The sequence below is a fragment of the Enhydra lutris genome, unplaced genomic scaffold (assembly GCF_002288905.1).
Source record: "Enhydra lutris kenyoni isolate GAN:26980312 unplaced genomic scaffold, ASM228890v2 scaffoldscaffold38, whole genome shotgun sequence".
Classification (NCBI taxonomy): Eukaryota; Metazoa; Chordata; class Mammalia; order Carnivora; family Mustelidae; genus Enhydra; species Enhydra lutris.
The window spans coordinates 19,984,445-20,005,657 of NW_019154122.1; the positions used below are offsets into that span (position 1 = coordinate 19,984,445).

The 21,213-nt window shown below is 49.8% G+C and overlaps 1 pseudogene; it reads right to left on the bottom strand.

The window, feature by feature from the left end:
• Nucleotides 1–20,234: 20,234 nt before the first annotated feature.
• Nucleotides 20,235–20,884, bottom strand: LOC111154863 (annotated as a pseudogene).
• Nucleotides 20,885–21,213: the final 329 nt, after the last annotated feature.

A 21,213-nucleotide genomic window follows, 5' to 3' on the forward strand; every position in this document is an offset into this window, starting at 1 on the left:
TGGTTGCCTCTAGACTGATTTCATTTATCACTGACTGAGGATGAGTAATTTTATCGTGAAACACAGTTCAGGGTGATAGATGAGGGAGTGGGACAGGTGATCGCCTCACTGCCTCCCTCCCCTTGGAGAGGGAAGCTGGAGGGAGATTCTTGCCCTTTTATAGAGGGAGAGCAGCCTTGGAGGGGGATGAGGAGGGAGGAGCCAAAATAGGGTGGCTGGCAGAGGGGCCGTGGGTCGGGGAGGCAGAGGATGAAGACTAGGTCCAGGCTCCTCATGAGGAGAAGGAGGCAAGGCCCAAGTAAGGAAGTGTAGATGTCCTTCCCCCAAATCTTGCTCAGGGCTGAGGCCCACAGGGTCCTCCTGGGGGTGGCGCAGGCATGTGGCTGCGGTGTCCAGACAGAGAAAGTGGAGAAAACTTGTCCATAATCTCTTCCTCATTTTAGTCTTAACCTTGTCTTCTATTTGCACTGAAATTCTCTGAATTGATACCCTTTCCAACAGCGTCCGTCTCACTAGCACGAGCATACCTACACTTTTAAAAATAACAACCGAGACTATCAACACTTGTCACATACATTTAGAGCCTCTAGCTTTGGATTTTCTGGAGCCTCTTCCATCTCCAGTTGGGATTCTAGCTTGAGTGGCTGCCAGTGGTGGTAGGGGGAGCGTGCTGGCCTGCTCCCCACAGCAAGGTCTCTGGCCATGGTGGGGGTGGCTGAGGGCTCCCCAGGAGGGTGCTGGCAGGCACAGTGTGCCCAGGGAACAAGTCCACCCCTATTTGTACGTATGAGAAGCTCCTGAAGGCCGGGGCGGGGGTGGGGGGGGGCGGTGTGGGGAGAGGCGGGGGCAAAGCATCCAGACCTGGCTTTTTCCTTGGAGTGATCAGCCCAAGGGCCTGCTCCTACCCCCAGCTTCGTGCGACCCGGCAGATTGCCCCAAGCCTAGACATCAGGACAAACCGATTCAGCCCTACAGGAGTCTGAGGGGAGGGGCACCAGCGTTGGCTGGCTGGTGGCACCCTTCCTAGTGGCACGCGTTGGAGCGTGCTGACAACCTCGCTGTCACCGCGGCTGACAAGCACCAAGAAAGACAGTCCCCGCCGTCCCCCAGTGGGGGCGGGAGACTTGGGGGGAGGGAGGGGGCTGGCGCTGGAGCAGAGCTGTCCCCAGGCAACAGGGCAGCGCGTCCCCGGAGGCCGCCGGCGGCGCAGCGGAGGCGCCAGGCGCGTCCGGGAAGTCTGGGCGGCCGTCCGCCCGCAGCTGCCCCCGGGTCCTGCGGCCGAGCCAATCGCGACGACTCGCCGGCGGCGGCAGCTCCCCCTTCCCAACCCGGCGCGGCGCCCGGTAGCTTAACCCTTCCCTTTCCGTCCCCCTCCAGGTCGGGCTGTGGGCCAGGGGACTGGCAGCTCGGATCCCGATTCAGGCTGAGGGCTCGGCGCGGAGCTGCGGTGGGGTAGGGCCGAGTCTGCCTTTCGGAGCTCCAGCTCCGAGTGTCCCTGGGGCCTGATGACGCTGCCCAGACAGAGAGCCTGGTGGGCAGCCTCAGCAAGGCGCAGGCACAGGACCAGCCCAGCTGGGTCCTCTGGCCCTATCTGTGGTCCGTGCCATCTGCCTGGTCACTGAGGAGACCACCTCTCATTCCTTGGTCCCATACACCCCCCTGCCCCATCCCTCCAGGTTCTCTGCAGCCATGTCTGCTCTCCTGTCCTTGCTCCCAACATCACAGGGACAGCAGGAATGACATAGCAATAACGATGACTATTTTTCCTAGTATTATTAGTGTGGTAGGCGTGGTGTTGTTCCTTCGAATCATGAAGCCAACAATCACTGTGTTGCCCAGGTTCTGGATAAGGAAACAGGTCCAGAGAGGCTAAGGGCTTGGCCAAAGTCACAGTGGAGGAAACGGAACAGGATCCTGTCTCCTGCTCAGGACTGATGTCCCCTTCAGTCCCCTTCCCGTACTTTCCTCCCTCTCTCCCCTCTCTCCCCTCCCTCCCTCCATACTGTTGTGTGGGTCCACCACGATTTCTTTATCCTTTCATCAGTTGTTGGGTACTTGGGTTGTCTCCATATTTAGGTCATTGAGAATAGTGAACATATGTGTACGTATTTGAGCACCAGTTCTCGGTTTTCTGGGAGGTTTACGCCAGGAGTGCAATTGCTGGATCACATGGTAATTCTGTGTTTAACTTTCTGAGGAACCACCAGATTGTTCTGGCGGCACCATTTTACATTCTCACCAGCACTTGTTTTTCTTTCTTTCTTCTTTCTTCTTCTTCTTGCTCGTCCCTGAGCAAGTGGGTGACTTGCTCAGGGACATTCAGCTTCTTACCAGGGAAAATTATGCTGATTCCAAAGGTGCCTTTTCTTCTGTTCCCTGCTGTCCCTATAAGTCTTAGGAATTAGGCTGGTCCCCAGATGAGTTCAAGTGGCCAATGTACACCATGGCAAGAAAATTCCAGCCCAGAAGTGGGGGCTCTGATTCCATGTCAGAACCGAATTTCTGTAGGCAGATACCTTCTGGAACATGAGCCCCTTCTTGTGAATTTGAGGCCTAGAACAGGACCAGAATTTTGGGAACCTGGCCATTGCTATAATCCCCTTCCCCCCACGCCCGCAGCTTCCTTTCTGCTCACCTTCATTTCCACATGTTTATTGTGCGGGAAATCCAGGAGGGCTGGAAGGCATTTCAAGGAGGGGCAGCGCCCCCTCGTGGCTGCGCTGTGTTCCTTCCCGGAGGACCCACATCGGTGTCCACCCTGGGAAAGCAGGACCACGGATGGGGACCCGCACCCTCTCAGGGACAGTAGGGAAGTGCCTGTGGTATCTAGGGACAGGACACAGGTGCGAGGAGGGTGGGAGCGGGCAGCCCCTCAGCCATCTGGGCACTGGAGGAGGAAAGACAGGTGTGAGCAGGCACATGGGCCCAGCACCCCCGAGTCCCAGGGGCCCTGGTTTCTTGGGCGATGGGAAGGCCTATCGGGTGGCCCTGGAGCCTCACCAAACTCCAGGGAACAGGGGCCTCTTTGGACCTCACAGCTTTGAGGGTGGGAAGGGGCTTCCACACTCGTTTTTCAAGGCTCTGTCTCTAGTGTAGTAGTGACCCAGTGTAGGCCCTACACCCTTCTGCTGCTCTTCCTGGGGCTGCGGAGAAGAGTCTGGTGACACAGCAGATGAAGCTGTGAGGGGTAGAAGGCCTTTTTTCCAATCACAAAACCGTAAGACCAGGCAGGGTCTGGGGCCACTGGGACTTGCACCATCCTGTGAGGCTGGCACGGTGTTCATCCATGAGCATGGGTGGCTTTGCGTGATCCAGTTACTCTCACGGCTTGGGAGGACACTGCACTGACAGAGGTACTCGGGCTACAGGGGCTTAGTCCAGAGCCGCATCTGTCTCATTGAGAGACCTGTCATTTGGGCTAAATTCCAGGTCCCCCTTGCCCAGATCCAAGCTCTTTCTTGGGCTTGGTCACGGTGATGCTGTCTGTGGCTTGCTGGTGCGCCCTCTAGTGTCACTTCTTCCTTCACCAGGAGAGGAGAGGGTTTGCAATATCCGTCTCCTTGGGTCTCTCTCTGGCTTGGACACTCTCCCGTGTCTCCACGCACAAGCCTCATATTCAACCTGGTCTTTGGCATTTAGAACATTTTAGAAATATCTTTCTTTCTTTCTTTTTAAAGATTTTATTTTTATTTATGAGAGACACACACACACACACACACACACATACACACACACAGAGAAAGAGAGGGAAAGAGAGTGGGGGAAGGAGCAGAAGGAGAGGGACAAGCAGACTCCATACTGAGCTGGGAGCCTGATGTGGGGTTTGATCTCACAATCCTGAGATCATGACCTGAGCCAAACTAAAAGTTGGACGCTTAACTGACTGAGCCACCCAGGCGCCCCTAGAGCTGTATGTGGGAGTGGGGAGAACAGTCTAGAGGAGGGAGATGAACATATGGTGGCAGACGTGCATAGATGTGGGGTGATCCTTTATTCTCAGCTCCTAAGTGTCCAGTGTGGATAGATACTAGGGGCAGCTCAGAGGCAGACTTAGAGTAGAGCGTGAGGAAGATGAGAGCCTGGGAAAGCCTCCAAACTGCCCTAGTGTCCCCCTCATGGTGCCCACGCTCTGCGTAATGGCAGAAGTGATAGAGCATCACTTCTGAGATGAAGTTATGAAAATATTTTGGCAAGCAGAAAGGATGAACACAGTGAGAACCTCAAAAAAGAGAGAAACTGTCAAATAGAAGTCTGGAAGTGAACAATAACTGAAAAATACACTAGAGAGGTTCAATGACAGACTAGATGAAGCAGAAGAAAGGGTTAGTGAATTTAAAGACAGGGCAGTGGTGGGGCACCTGGGTGGCTCAGCCTGTTAAGTATCCAACTCTTGATTTTGGCTCAGGCCATGATCGCAGGGTCATGAGATTGAGCCCCACATTGGGCTTGGGATGGGCATGGAGTCTGCTTAAGATTCTCCCCCTCCCTCTGTCCCTACCCCTCTCTCTCATAGGAAAATAAAAAAAGACAGGGCAGTGGAACTCACCCAATCAGAGAAGCAAAAAGAAAAATTAGTGCAGGAAAAAAAAAGTAAAGATAGCTTGAGGGACTTCAAGTGCACTAACATACATGTTATATGGCTCCTAGAAGAGAGAGAGAGAGACAAAGCAACAGGAAATTTATCTGGAGTAATGCCTGAAAACGTCCCTAACCTGAGGAAGGAAACACACATTCTGATCCAGGAAGCAAATGGACTTCTAAATAGATGAACTCAAAGACATCATCACTAGGACACATTATGACAGGAGAGAATAGTAAAAGCATCAAGAGAAAAACAACTTGTTATATATAAAGGAACCCCCACAAGAGTATTAGCAGATTTTTCAGCAGAAACTTGCCCGGCCTGCAGAGAGTGGCATGATACACTTAAAGTACTGAAGGGGTGCCTGGTTGGCTGAGTTGGTGGAACATGCGACTTTTGATCTTGGGGTTGTGAGTTCAAACCCCATATTGGGCATAGAGGTTACTTAAAATTTTTTTAAAAAATTACTTAAAAAAATAAAGTGCTGAAAGAAAAAAAGACTTTCAACCCAGAATACTCTACCTGGAAAAGTTATCACTCAGAATTGAAGGAGAGATACAGAGTTTCCCAGACAAGCAAAAACTAAAGGAGTTCATTACCACTAGATTGACCTTACAGGAACCATTAAAGGGAGTTCCTGAAGCTCAAAAGAAAGTATGTTAAGTATGAACAAGAAAACATATAAAAGTATAAATCTCACTGGAAACATAAAGATAATGGATTAACCACTTTTAAGACAAAAGTGATTAAAACAGCTGTAACTGCAACAATTAGTTAAGGGCCAAAGTCACAGTGGAGATAAAAAGATGTAAAATGTGACATCAAAAACATAAACTCTGTATGCGGGAGAGTTAAAATGTAGAGATTTATTTTTTAAAAAGATTTATGTAAGGGTGCCTGGGTGGCTCAGTTGGTGACTCAGGTCTTTGGCTCTGGTCATGATCCTGGAGTCCTGGGATTGAGTCCCGCACTGAGCTCCCAGCTCTGTGGAGAGTCTGCTCCTCCCTCTGACCTTCTCCCCTCTTACGCTCTCTCTCTCTCTCTCAAATAAATAAATAAAATCTTAAAAAAAAAATAAAAGATTTATGTATTGGGGCACCTAGATGGCTTGGTCGGTTAAGTATCTGCCTTCAGCTGAAGTCATGATCCTGGGGTCCTGGGACTGAGCCCTGCATTGAGCTCCCTGCTCAGTGGGGAGCCTGCTTTTCCCTCTGCTGCTCCCCTGCTTATACTCTTTCATGATCCTTCTTTCAAATAAATAAAATATAAGAAAAAATGATTTATGTATTTATTTTAGAGAGAGAGACAGAGAGAGACAGAAAGAGAGAGCGAGAGAGAGAGAGAGAGAAGAGGTCCAGAGGGAGAGACTCTTTCTAGCAGATTCCCTGCTGAGCACAGAGCCTGACTTGTGGCTTGATCCCATGACCCATGAGGTCAATGCCTGAGCCAAAACCAAGAGTCAGATGCTTAACTGACTGAGTCACACAGGCGCCCCTAAATAGTAGGTTCACAAAAGATAAAGAGAAATGAATCTAAGCATAGCACTAATGAAATTCATCAGACGACAAAGGAAGAGAGCAAGAGAACAAAGGAACAGAGAGGAACTACAAAAACAGCCACAAAACAATTAATAAAATGGAAATAAGACACACCTATCAAATAATTATTTTATATATAAATGGACTAAATTCTCCAATCAAAAGACATAGCATGACTAAATGTATAAAAAACAAGACCCATCTATATGCTGCCTACAAGACTCACTTTAGATATAAGGACACATACACACACACACACACACACACACTCTGAAGGTGAAGGGATGGACAGGGGTGTTCCATGCAAATGGTACCCAAAAGAAAGCTGGGCTAGCTACACTAAGAGCAGACAAAAAAGACTTTTTTTTTTTTTAAAAGATTTTATTTATTTATTTGACAGACAGAGATCACAAGTAGGCAGAGAGGCAAGTGGGGGTGGGGTGGGGGAGGGGGAAGCAGGCTTCCTGCTGAGCAGAGAGCCTGATGTGGGGTTCGATCCCAGGACCCTGGGATCATGACCTGAGCTGAAGGCAGAGGCTTTAACCCACTGAGCCATCCAGGCACCCCAGACTTTTCTTTTCTTTTTTTTTTTTAAAGATTTTATTTATTTGAGAGAGAGAGAGAGAGAATGAGAATGAGAATGAGGGGAGGAGCAGAGGGAGAGGGACAAGCAGACTCTGTGATGAATATAGATGCAAAAATCCCAAACAAAATGTTAGCAGACTGAATTCAGTAATCCTTGTATAATCAAGGATTATATACCATGATCAAGCAGGATTTATTTCAGGGATGCAAAAATGGCTCAATATTCACAAATCAATCAATTGATATATTAACAAAATGAAGGATAAAAATTATATGATCATCCTAATAGATGCAAAAAAAGCATTTGACAAATTTCAACATACATTTAAGATTAAAAAAAAAAAGCCCTCATCAAAGTGGGTGTAGAGGGAACATATGTCAACATAATAAAGGCCATACATGACAAGCCCACAGCTAACATCATACTCAACAATGAAAAGATGAAAGCTTTTCCTCTAAGATCATAAACAAGACAAGAATGCTCATTCTCACCACTTTTATTCAACATAGTATTGGAAGTCCTATACAGAACAATTAGGCAGTAAAAACAAATAAAAGCATTCAAATTGGAAAGAAGAAGTAAAACTGTCACTATCTGCAGATGACATATTATATATAGAAAACCCACTAAAAAACTGTTATAACTAATAATGAATTCAGTTAAGATGCAGGATATAAAATCAATGTGAAAAATCTGTTGCGTTTCTGTACATTAATAATGAAGTATCAGAAAGAGAAACTAAGAAAACAATCCCATTTACAATTCTATTAAAAAGAATAAAATAAAAAAAGAATAAAATATCTAGGAATAAATTTAACCAAGGAGGTGAAAGATCTGTACTTTGAAAACTGTAAAAACACTGATGAAAGATATTGATAATGACACAAACAAATGGAAAGATATTTCATGCTCAGGGAAACTGTTTTGGATTTGAAGGTGAAAACTATAAGACAGTAATGAAAGAAATAGAAGAAGATGTAAATAAATGGAGAGATATGATGTGCTTATGGACTGTAAGAGTTAATATTGTTTTTTTTAAAAAGATTTTATTTATTTATTTGAGAGAGTGAAAGAGAGAGAGTGCTAGCAAGCATGAATGGGGGAAGGGACAGAGGGAGAGGGAGAAGCAGACTCCCCACTGAGCAGGGAGCTGGACACGGGGGTCCATCCCAGGAACCTGAGATCATGATCTGAGCTGAAGGCAGACACTTAACTGACTGAGCCACTCAGGTGCCCCAAGAATTAATATTGTTAAAATGTCCATACTACTCAAGGCAATCTACAGATTCATGAAATTCCTATCAAAATACCAGTGATATTTTCCCACAGAAATAGAGCAAACAACCCTAAAATTTGTATGGGACCAAAAGAGACCCCAGATAGCCAAAGCAATCTTGAGATAGAAAAACCTGGAGGAATTATGCTCCCTGATCTCAAACTATATTGCAGAACTATAATTACCAAAACAGTATGATATTGGAATGAAAATAGCCTCATAGATCAATAGAGGAGAATAGAGAGCCCAGAATTAAATCGATGCATATATGCTCAATCAATTTACTATGAAGGAGGCAAGAATATACAATGGGGAAAGGACAGTCTCTGCAATAAATGGTGTTGGGAAAACTGGACAGCTACATGCAAAGAATGAAACTGGACCACTTTCTTCCACCATACAAAGAAATTAACTAAGTATGGATTAAAGACTTGAATGTAAAACCTGATACCATAAAGAAAGAAGAAACTATAGACAGAAAGCTCCTTCACATTGGTGATGGTGATGATTTTTTAAATTTGATGACAGAAGCAAAGGGATCAAAGACAAAAATAAATAAGCTGGACAACTCCTGCACAGCAAAGGAAACCAACAGCAAAATGAACAGACAACCTATGGAGTCGGAGAGAACATTTACAAATCATATATCTGATAAGGGGTTAATATCCAAAATATATGAAGAACTCATGCAAATCAATAGCAAACACAATCAATGAAAAAAATGGGAGAGGATCTGAACAGATTTTTCCAAAGAAGACATACATATGCCAACAGATACATGAAAAGATGCTCAACATCATTAATCATCAGGGAAATGCAAATCAAAATGAAATATGACCTCATACATGACAAGTCTTGACTAGAATGTAGAGAAAGGAGAACCTTTGTACAGTGTTGTGAGAATCCAAAATGGTGCAACTGACTGTGGAAAAAAGTACGGAGGTTCCTCAAAAAGTTAAAAATAGAAATACCACATGATCCAGCAACTCTACTTCTGGGTATTCCTCCAAAGAAAGTATAAACACGAATTTGAAAAAATATATGCACCCCCCCATGTTCATTGCAACATTATTTACAAGAGTCAAGACATGAAAACAACCTCAGACAGAAAAATGGATAAGGAGGATGTGGGATATTACACACACACACACACACACACACACACACACACACACACACACACTATTGTGGCTATTACTCAGCCACAGAAACAGATGAAGTCTTGCCATGTGCAACAACATGGATGGGCCTTGAGGGAATTATGCTAAGTGAAGTAAGCCCGACAAAGAAAGACAAATACTGTATGATCTCATTTATATTTGAGATCTAAAAACAAAAACAAAACAAAAAACTCCTGAGCTCATAGATGCAGAGAACAGATTAGTGTGGTTGCCAGAGGTGGAGGGTAGGGGAGGTGAAATGAGTGAAGGGTGTCAAAAGGTACAAATTTCCAGTTATAAAAAAAGTAAGTCATGGGGATGTAATATACAGCATGTGGCTATAGCTAATAATACAGTACTGGATATTTGACAGAGTAGATTTAAGAGAGTAGATCTTAAAAACTCTCATCACAAGAAAAAATTGTAACTATATATGGTGACAGGTGTTAACTAGACTTGTGGTGATCATTTCACAAAACACACAAATATCAAATCATTACATTGTATGCTTGAAACCAAAACAGCGTTTTATGTCAACTATGCCTCAGTAAAAAAAAAAAAAAAAAAAAAAAAGGCTACAGCTTCCACCTTGGCCTCATGCTGACCCTGAGCAAGCTGGTTACCATGTTGCGAGGCAACCCCATGAAGAGACCCATGTGACAAGGGACCAGACCTGACCACAACCACGAGACTCAGCTTGGAAGAGAAGTTCTTCAGGTCAAGCCTTCAGATGAGACCTTAACCCTGACCCATGGCTTGACAGAAAGAGGGCCTGGGAGGTGGGATGATTTGGGTTGTAAGGTCAGGAAAGGCTATGTGAGGAAGTGACGTTTGAGTTGAAGTTTGATGATGAAGAGTCAGCCATTCGAAGGTGGAAGGGGGTTGGTGGAAGAGACCCTGAATCAGAACAAGCTTGGCATGTTTCAGGGACAGAGAAAGTTGGTATGGCTGGAGCATAGAGAGTGAGAGAGAGAGAGAGACGGTAGGGGGAGAATTTCACTGGACCTGGTGAGGGAGGATGGGCTTGAGTAGGGAAGGTGCAAGTGCACAGTGTGGCTTGAAACTGCTCCTTGGGGCCCAAGAATACCCCCAGGTTCAAGGATTTGCTGGAAGCCCTCAAGACTGAGAGGAGCTGCTATGCTCACAGTTACAGTTTATTACAGGGAGAGGATGTGCACTAAAAGCGTCCATTCTCTTTCTCTGTGGGGCATCCAAGCAGAGGTGTTGAGTGGCAGTTTGAATATGTATTAGAACAGACTCATTAGAACATGAGTCTGGTGTGTAGATGCATATTTAGGGGGTGGGTAAGAGCAAACTGAAGCCACAAGTGGTTGAAGCCATGCGTGCACTCTCCGGTGGGGTGTGTGTGTGTGTGTGTGTGTGTGTGTTTTCAAAGCTCTGAAGGTAGCCAGGAAACTTTTCCCTGTGGGGGCAGTGGCCCCTGGGTAGAGGAGGGAAGCCAGAGGGACATTTGGAAGATCCCACAAGGATTGTGTAGTCAGCAAAGGTTGGGAGCCTTGCTCAGAAGTCAGGGAGGAGGATTGTCTGGGAGTGGCTGCATGAAGGCTGCTAATCACCACGCCAGACCCTGACTGCAGTGATGAGAGGTGGGAGAGGTGAGGGAATGGAAGCCACTTGTCCAGAAAAGGAATGCATAAAGCAGGCTGCAGGAAAGGCACTAGACTCTCCCAATCCTGGACACAATAGCCACCAGAAGAAGTCAGTTATATTGAAATACCTGAAGGTAGAGATGAAACAGATTGTCCTTACAGAGGAGAGTTAGCAGGCAGGGAGTCTACACCAGCTGAGTCCCACCCACTGCAAGCTCTCAGATGTCCCTGGAGATTCCCTGGGGCTCCTCTCTAATTCACATTTCCATCAGTATCTTGACAGTGTGGCAGGCCTGATGGCTGCCTCGGTTCTTCTGATCAGGGACAGAGTCATGAGGGGCTTACATCCTCTAGAACTGATGTCCCCTGCTTGTGCCCAGAGCCTCTCAAAGCTTCCACAAAGCAGTTCCTCCAAGACTGTTGCATGCTGTGTAAATGCCAGGCCACTCTCCCATTGTTTCCATGTCTCCTCTCTGCTCTCCCTAGGCTCCCCTGCCACCAAACTCACCCTTCCTCCTTTGGAAAAAATTACATTCCCTTCCTTATCCAGGTGAAGTATTTAAGCTGCAATCATGCCCCCAAAGCCACTGTGGTGCCCAGTCTATGGGACCATGCTCATGGCTGAGGCCTCAGCTCCTACACTGCATTGCGGAGGTGGGAATACCTGAAGGTAGCCATGTTCCCAGATGTCCCAGCCATGTCCTCAGCTGTCCCAGCTGTGGCATGCCCCACCGCCATGGTACCCTCCTCACCTGGGCTTTTCCTTACCTGCTGCTTTTTCTCAGCTTGCCTTTTTCTCAGGTTGCCTGAGCCATGCCGGTATCTGCTTGTGTCTGTGCAGTTAGCACCCTGGTGTCCTCTTCTGGAGTATAGCCTGGTGGGGGCATTACACTCTCCTTCCACTTTTCAACCCCTCCTCCTTCCCCGTCTCTCAATGACTCACTTCCAGGAGGGCTGTTGGGAAGAAAATGAGACGGGGCTTTAGGAGCTCTGACCTGGGGTGTGTTGGGGGCCTAGGGGAGGAGAAGGGGGCTTGGGACTCAGGGGCATTAGAAAGGAGTGGCTTTAGCCTGATTTCTCTGAAAACAGATGAGGTACCCCTGCTCATCTGCTGGGGCTGGCAGGACATCAGTCTGCTTTTCCAGAGAGTGGATGCTACAGTCTCACCAAATCATGGCCGTGCTTCTCCTACTGGGGTGGGGGACCATGGCCAGAGGGTCACACCCCACGTGGGTCTTGTCTCTTGCTCCCTCCTTTCTCTCCAAGTTAGAGCCCCTTGCTTTTGAACAAGTGTCCTGGGTGCCGATGGACTTGACAGGCAGAGGTGGACCTGTGGGCAAGTGCGGTAGGACTTCTGCAGACGAGTCCGTGGAGGGGTGCTCCTCAGGACGGGGCGCTGCACGGCCCACATGGTGGCGTTTCAATGACCCCTCCCCCACTGGCCTTCCTGAAGCTTCATTTCCAGCCGCACATCTGGAGGCTGGAGACACCCAGGCTTGGTCTGTCCCAAACGGAGCTACCCCACCAACCGTGATCAGCCTCTCTGCAGGGGCCACTTGTCCCCCTACCTCTCCTCCCCTACAGGCAGGACTGCCATCTAGACAGCATCCCTGCTGAACCTGCTTGAGACGGGGACTTAGAGTCTCACAGTGGGGCTGGAGACTCTCCACTGCTCTGAGGCTCAAAGGTTAAATTGACTCTCTTGGTTAGCCAGTGTTCGCTGTCTAATGGCTTGGGCTGCCACAAGCAAACACCACAGACCGGGTGACTTGAATAACAGAAATGGACTCCTAGCCTCTAGAACTGTGAGAAAATAATTTCTGTTTTGAAACCACACCATCTGTGGTATTTGTGATGGCATCCGGCCAAATGAAAACGGGGAGTGACACTCAGTCACCCATGAAAACCTAGAGCCCACCACATGCGACACCGTTGTCTGAAAACCAGCTGTGCCTTTCAAAGGGGGAACCCTGACTGATTTCCCAGACTCAGGTGAGAAGGGGTCGCCACTGACTGGCTCCCACTAACTCACTCCTCTCCCCTCTGGGAGGCCCACTCACTTCTCCTGACAGGGAGTGCAGGGGAGCACGGTAGTGCAGGTGGACAAGCAGCTCACCAGGCCCATGCAGCCTCCGTCAGCTAGGAAGAGACCCTGAGGGTGAGCACAAGACCTGTCTGCAGGAGCCCTCGAGGCCTTGCCCAGCTGCAGCTTAGCACTCTGGGCCAGGGAAACCCCCCAGTGCTCCTCCCGTCTGCTCCCCATGGCACCCCAGATATCAAGTCACTTTCTTGGGGCTGCTGGTTAACCAGGTGTTACAGCCACCCCAAGACTCCGCCCCTCAAGGATGGAACACAGAATGCTCCATGCCCAGCGCACATGGGCAGTCCCTCAACCCAGGGGAGCATGCAAAGACTGAGCTCTTCCCCCAGCCACAGGAGGACACCTCCACACTGACATTCTTAGTCAATAAAATTACCTGCCCAGCCGCAGCACTGCTAAGTGTCACACATGCTGACCTTGTCACGACCTCGCACACAGACACATTCTTATATATGGCTGAACATAGGTGGTATCTCTTCGCACACATACAGGTAACCCTTCTCCCGCCCAGACACCCTTGCCCCATAACACTCAGTCCACAAGGACCCTACCCCACCCACAGGTTACACACACAGAATATACTGCTCCCCCACATGTGCCCATGCCCCCATCACCCTAACCCTAACCCTAACCTCTAACCCTAACACTAACCCCTAACCTCTAACCCCTAGCCCCAACCCCAACCTCTAACCCCTAACCGCTACCCCTACCCATCCTCGGTTGCCTGTGCAAACTCCCCTTTCACACAGACTCTTCCCCACACACTTGGAGGGAAGAAAGGGGTTTTCCAAGTGCAGCTATTCCCTGGGACCCTTTCCAGAGACTGTGGGCCTGCGAGGGTGGACAGTGCTCTTTGTAGGCCCAGGTACGGTTGGCCATGGCGGTCTGGGGTAATTTCTTTTCACAGAAAAATGTTCCTAGCCCCTCCCTGCTCTGCCCAGGAGACTTGGGGACCTTGCTTGTCCTGCCACAAAGGCAGCAACTAATTGGGCACACAGCTCAGGAACCTGAGGCCAACACTTGTCCCTGTTCCCCTTCCTGACTTCCAGATGTGGTCTCTGAGGCTTTGGTCATGAGGCAGAGACTCATGTGGTGTCATTTGAAAAGGAATTTGACACAGAAGAGAGGGCAGGTGAGGTCAAGCCACGGAGACTGCGAACCTGGGCCGCGGGAGGGCCTGGAGGAGCCTTTCAGCCCTTCGTTATGAAAATGAACATTTTAAAATGAACCAGCTCTCCTGGTCAGCAGTTCTCTACATTCAAATGTCAATGTTTAGATTACCAGTGTGATTTTAACGAGAGCAGCTATTGCGAGAAAGAAGAACGAACCTCCTCCAGTCGCGCTTCCCCCCCAACCCCCCAGAACCCGACGGTAAGGTGGTCACCGACCACCGCACGGCACACGGCACACGCCGCGGAGCTGGCACCTTCGTCACTGCTTCCCACTGGGTGTCCAGGACGCCACCGGCTCCGGGTTTTCCTCCCACCTCCCTGGTCCTGGCTTCTCCGTGTCTTCTCCCCATTCTTCTTCCTCCTGCGGAGGAGAACCTCTCCGCCGTCCACCCCGACTGCGCTGATCTCCGGGGTCGGACACGCGCCGCTGGCTCCACAACTGCCTCGCCTGCGCTCCCCCTCGCACGTACTATGCCTGCGCTCCCGGCTCTCCGCGCACACCCCGCCCGCCTGTCCTCCACGCCCGCCTCCGGCTTCCTGCGCGAGCGGTTCTCCACCCAGGGCTTTCTCTGGTCACGGGAATGTGCCCGTCCAAGTGCCAGAATCCGTGCCCCGGGAACCGCCTCCTCACAGAGAGGGATGCGGGTCACCCTCCGTGCCAGGGTGCCAGTCAGAGGCCTGTCCTCCAGCTCCCTGAGGTCCCCCAAAGGACTGAGTCCAGTTGCCCTCGCTGATGACCGACCTGCTCACCTCTCGCCTAGGATCCTCCGCCCAAAGGAACGACCTGCGCCCAAGTACAGCCTGAAACCCATTCTGAACCCTCGGTTCCCACACCGGGTCTGTTCCACACCTCCGCGGCCCGGGACCGAGTTTGCCCGGGGCCGACTTCCGGCCTTCCAGCTAACTGCTCCCCTTCGCCGCACCCTACACCCCTCGGTCGGAACCCGACGCCCCTGTCCCCCTGGGCCCCTCGGTCGGAACCCGACCGCCCTGTGTCCCCCTGGGCCCCTCCGTGGGAATCCGACCCCCCTGTGTCCCCCTGGGCCCCTCTGCTTTGGCCCCAGCCGCAGCGCGTCCCTGACTCGCACGCCCGCGGGTCAGCTCCGGGTCCCTCCGCGCCTCTGTCTTCTCAGCGGCGCCCGCCCCTCCGCCCGCAGCCTCCCCTCCTCCCGCGGCGGCCGAGAGGGGCCCGCCCCCGCCCCCGCGAGGACCGCCCTCTGCCCGCCTTCTGGTCTCTTTGGCGTCGGTCACTCCGCCTCCGCGCAGGGCCGGCTTCCGGAGGGCCGGGCTCCCGTCTGTCTTCAGGGCGAGCAGGGCCAGGCGTGCAGGGAGCACGGTGACTCTCTGTTGAAAGCTCCTCCCGCAGCCCGCGGCCCTCCACCATCTCGGGGACCAGCCCTGCAAGCTGGGGGACCCACCCGAGGAGAATCCGCTTCTTTTGTCCCAGGAGTCGCTCGGACCGGCTGGCCCCCGGACTACAAATCCCAGAAGACGTCGCGCCTCCTGCGTCGTGCGAGTCCTTTCCGAGGATGCGCCGAGCCTTCTGGGAGGTGTAGTCAGTGCCGCTCTGCCTTCTTCGCACAGCCTTGGGGAGCCAAGTCGGGCTTCTACTTGTTGGCTGTTTGGCTTTTGTCAGCAGGGTACCCACTCGCGAAACAGATTTCCGCCTTCTTCGCCTGGCTGCGGGGGGGGGGGTGGTCTTTGGACTCCCTCCCTCCCAGGGTGGGCCAGGCGCCCTTGGCAGAGGCCTCATTCTCTGTGCGCCTTCAGGTGTGGGGCGTTTACGTGAGGTGCCCATCACCTACATGACGTGTCGCCCGCTCTCCTTGGACACCACCGCACGGAGGGCCCGCACGCACCATCTCGTTCATTGCTTCAACGGCATTTGAGCACCGGCTGCGAACTAGGCTGTGTAGGCAGCCCGGGAGTCCACTAACAGGTGACCGGCTATGTCCCAAATGTGATGTCGCTCCAACTGAACGACTCTGGTTATTGTGTGTAAAATGGCCTATAGAGGGGCAACCCGGTAAGAAACAGTTAAAAAGAAAACTACCAGCCCCAAGTGGGGTCGCTTAGACCCAATTGAGGCTGGGGACTTAATCTAATTAAAAAAAAAAAAGATTTTATTTATCTATTTCACAGAGAGAGACACAGCAAGAGAGGGAACACAAGCAGGGGGAGTGGGAGAGGGAGAAGCAGGCTCCCCGCCGAGCAGAGAGCCCCATGCGGGACTCGATCCCCGAACCCGGAAATCATGACCTGAGCGGAAGGCAGATGTTTAATGATTGAGCCACCCAGGCGCCCCTTGGCACCTAATCTAATTGCAGATCCAGCCTCCCCCAGAAATGGAGTCTTAGCCCATCATTCAGGAGTTTTCACTGGCATCCCTGAGTCAGCCAGGTGGGCCCTCTCCATCCTCTGAAGAAAGACCAGGTAATCTGCATGATACCTTTGCTTTTTCCCCAAGGGAAAGTGTCCTGGAACAATCTGTTGCTTTTGCTGATAAGTTTCTTGGGCCACCTTCTTTCTATAAAAACCTCCCATTTTGTATGCCCCTCTATTTGCTAAATGGAATGAAGCTCCATTCACGAATCATTTAAGAAAGCCGGTACAGCTTTACAATTTATTAGGTTGAATTTTTGTTATTTAACAAGACTTCTCTCTGCATGACCTTGGGCAAGTCAGTGAACACCTCTATGACTCAGTCTCCCCGTCTAAAACTGAGTATAATAATAGTATCCACCCAGGCCCCAAGTCAGTAAACCAAGACTCATTATCTGATGTAACTGCAGTTTTCAAGTCTCCAGGACTGTCACCTTCAACCAGTCAACATGGTTGGTGAGCATTAGGAGACTGATAGATGTCTTCTGGTCCCCTTAGGCGTGTGACTTGCCTAAAATAAAGGATCCTTTGCGAATAATTTCCTTTTTCCTTCTCCTCTCTGCCTTTAAAATCCTTTCCTATGTTTAACTCAGGGAAACTCTTCTCTGTTTGCTAGATGGGATGCTGCCTGACTCACAAATCATTTAATATAGCCAATTAGGTCTTCAAGTTTACTCAGCTGAATTTTATTTGTACAGAGTTAACGAAGGGGAATTTTTAAGAGTAGTGCCTAGTAGAGAGACACCCATGCACAATTTAATAATTCTCATTATTAAAATCAGTGCCACCAGCGAGGTGAGAGGTGAAACTGGTTTTGGCCAGGTAGTAGTGATGAGCAGGCAGTTAGGTAGACAGGAGCTGGAGGCAAAGGTGGTATAAGTAGGTGAGACATTAGAAGACTGAGGGCACAACATCCTGACTTTGTGGCTTTCAACCCTGGGGTTTTGACAGGCCAGGAGCCACAGCGGCAGAACATGCACTCTCCTCTTCAGCCTTTGCCCCCGGGTAACCTATAGCTTCATTATAATATATTTACATTGTGGTTTCTACCTCCCCCATGGGGAAAGATAGCCCTGACAGCTCCAGCAAGAACCTGTAGGGCCAAAAACTCCCCCTCCCAACCAGTAGGAGTCCCTTGGGTGATTGGAAACAACCTCAGTCAGAGACCGCCCTGGCTATGACCCGTAACCTCTGTAAACATAAAAGAAAAGACATCCCTAACCTGCTGTGGTTGCCATCTCTCTGCCTGCCCACCCTCCCTTCTTGAGAGTGTCTGGCCTTTTTTCTTTTTTTAAAAGATTTTATTTATTTCTTTGAGAGAGAGAATGAGAGAGAGAGAGAGAGAGAGAGAGAGAGAGGGAGAGAGGAAGAGCACCGAGGGAGAGGGAGAGGGAAAGGGAGAAGCAGACTCCCCGCTGAGCAGGAGCTCAATGGGGGCCTCGATCCCAGGACCTTTGGATCATGATCAGAGCCGAAGGCAGACACTTAACCCACTGAGCCACCCAGTGACCCAGAGAGTGTTCTGTCTTTAATAAACTGCTTTGTGCTTGTTCCCTTCCTTCTGGCTGTCTTTATTTGAGCGTGGATCCTCATGTAAATCTTTCCTGGGGGATCCAAGAACCAAAACCACCATTCATACAACCCAGACTCTCCCACCAGTAAAATTAACAATGGGGGTCAAGAGAAGTAGTCACGTTCTGGAGCCAGTGTCCAGGTGGAGCCCACACATTGTGCCAAGAAGCTGGGTGAAGGGTGTGACATAAGAGTGTTGGCCTGAACAACCAGGAAGACAACGGTGTCATCTCCTGAGCTTGGGAGGCCTGGGAAAGCTAGCTGTTAGGAAGCATCAGGAGCTGAGGTTTGGGTATGTTATACTCAGGAAGCCTATTGGACACTCAGTAGAAATGTTGAACAGGCATTTGCATATGAGACTGGAATTTGGGGGAAGTACTGTCTGTAGGGACGAATCTGGGAGTCATCGGGATATAAAAGCTTTCAAAGCTACTAGGCTGAATGAGGTCACTGGGGGAGTGAGTGAGATGGAGAAGCAGCCTGTGGCTGAGCCAAAGGGTGAGTCAGCAGGTAGAAGGCTCTGGCTAGGAAAGCAGCAAGGACAGGAGCCCCACCTAGGCAAGAATCTAGCTTTGCCATATGGGAGACGTGTGGCTTCAGGCAGGTCAGCTAGCCTCTCTGAGCCTCATCTTGTTCACCTGAGGAGGAACTGGGATTGGCCATATTTGGTTTGCGGGATTGTGTGACGATTACAGTAAATGATGCAGCTACAGGGCCCTGGACAAGGCCTGGCTACAGTAAGTGCTTAGAGCAGCGGGGAGCCTGGAGTGGCAGGTGCCTCACCCCTATCTCCCCACGGGTTTCTACCCAGCGGCAGGTGTCTCACCCCTATCTCCCCACGGGTTTCTACCCAGCGGCAGGTGCCTCACCCCTATCTCCCCATGGGTTTCTACCCAGCGGCAGGTGCCTCACCCCTATCTCCCCACGGGTTTCTACCCAGCGGCAGGCGTACAAGAACTCAAGACACTCAGAGGGAGCAACCTGGAAATGCCGTGTACGTGTGTTGTAGTTGCTTACATGGTTCAAAGAAAAGACGAGTTCCTGGGTGTCTTGCTTCCATCCATGTCTCTGTGCTGTTCTCCACACACAATGCTGGTGTACTCTTATTTTGGAAGAGAATGTCTATGCGTGCATTCTTATTCACTCCCCTGTTCTCAGAGAAGCTGGCACGCTGCGTGGCCTGCTCTGTGCTTGCTCATACCTCGGAGACCCCTTCACCTTCCCACACAGAGACATGTCTCTTTCTTGCTGTGGAGTCTAGTACTGTGGTGTGTGGATGTAGCTACGTATTTGACCAGTTCCTACTGATAGTCATTTGGGTTGTTTCTAACATCTTGCCTTTACAAGTAAATACTGCTCCAAGTGAGAAGCTAATGCATATGTTATTTTTATTTGTGGAGGCAAATCTTCAGGTTAGATTCCTAGTTGTGGGATTGTCAAAGGCAGATGTATCTTAACTCTGCGGGACGCAGCCAGTTCTGTAGCCTCCTGTTCTGCGTTGCTGACACGCACAGAGGGCCTGTTCTTCCATAGCATCACCCATGGATTTGGTCAACATTTTGGATTTTTTGTCAGTTTGGTAAGTGAGAAATAAGTGATGAGGCCTCAGGGTGCAATTTGCATTTATCTTTTTGTGAGTGAAATTGAATGTCTTGTTAAATGTTCAAGGGCTATTTGCACTGTCTTTTCTGTGAATAAGTCTGTTCATGTCTTTTGTCTATTCTTATGTGTTTTTTTTTATTTATTTATTTGACAGAGAGAGGTCACAAGCAGGCAGAGAGGCAGGCAGAGAGAGAGGAGGAAGCAGGCTCCACGCTGAGCAGAGAGCCCGATGCGGGGCTGAGATCAAGAGTTGAATGCTTAACTGATGGAGCCACCTAGCCCCCAATTTATGTTTTTTTTTTTTTTTAAGATTTTATTTATTTATTTGACAGACAGAGATCACAGGCAGAGAGGCAGGCAGAGAGAGGAGGAAGCAGGCTCCCTGCTGAGCAGAGAGCCTGATGTGGGGCTCGATCCCAGGACCCTGAGATCATGACCTGAGCCAAAGGCAGAGGCTTAACCCACTGAGCCACCCAGGCACCCTATTTTTTTTTAAAGCATTTTTTCTTCTTGATTTTTTTTTTTTTTGCAAATTTTTAATATTTCCTGCTATTGAGACCCTATTTTGGAGAACTGGCTACTAAGAACTAGTTACTAAGAACTAGCTACTAAGAACTAGGTACTAAGGAGCACTAGTAGGACTAGTAGTAGAACTAGCTACTAAGCAGCCAGAACATTAGAGTAGTTGAACACACGGCCATATCTCTTGCAGTGCGCTCTTTGTTCCCCTCTTCTAGAAGTTGTACACGTCTATTTAATTTGATTATCTGTCGTCTTAATGAAGCTGCGTCACCAGTCACATCACTGGAAGCTCCTTCGGTTGTTGCGTCTGTAAGTGACGTGCCGTGCCTGCAGTCTGCTCTGAGCAGCTGTCCGTTTTGGTGAACAGCACGCTCAGTCCTAGAGTGCTCTCTTTTTAGCCTACCAACGTAGGGGTCGGAGGCGGTCTTGAGTACCCGAGGTGGTGTTTTTAGTGCCAGAGGGTTGATGGGAGTTGACTGAATAGGCTCAAGATTGGCTGGTCTTGAAAATGGAATGTCTTCGTCACGTCCTGCCACAACAGTCCTTTCTGGAACCTGCATAATGACACTGGCATTTGGAACTCCTTCTTGGAATTTTTGCTCCAGGTCAGCATTTGGTGGTGCTACCTTTAATTCCTCCGGGACCCTCATTTGCTCATAATGCCTTCAGTGTATTCCATTTCACACTGAATTTGACAAATCGCCACCCAGCAGCAGTGGGAGAAGGAAGTCCTGCCCCACTCGCGGAAGGCGGACTGCCTTGGCTCGCTGTTTGACGCCATCTGCTTCTGTGCTTCATGGTAAATCCTTTCACTGGCTTCAACGTTCCTGTGCTGGATTTAGAGCCACTTCTGTCCCCCTGGACCCTTTGGAGGGTACCTGGTGAGGGCCACCAACCGCCGGCTCCCGGGGCACTCAGGTGGGCGCTCCCAGAGCCTGTTGGCCAAATGCATGGAGGTGGCCGAGCAAAGCTCCAGCTGGAGCGGCCCGCAGCGGCTCTTCTTGATTTTTTAAAAATATTTATTTATTTATTAGAGAGAGAGAGAGGGAGAGAAAACACATGCATGTTGGGAGTGGGGGCAGAAGGGGAGGAAGAGAGCATCTTAAGCGG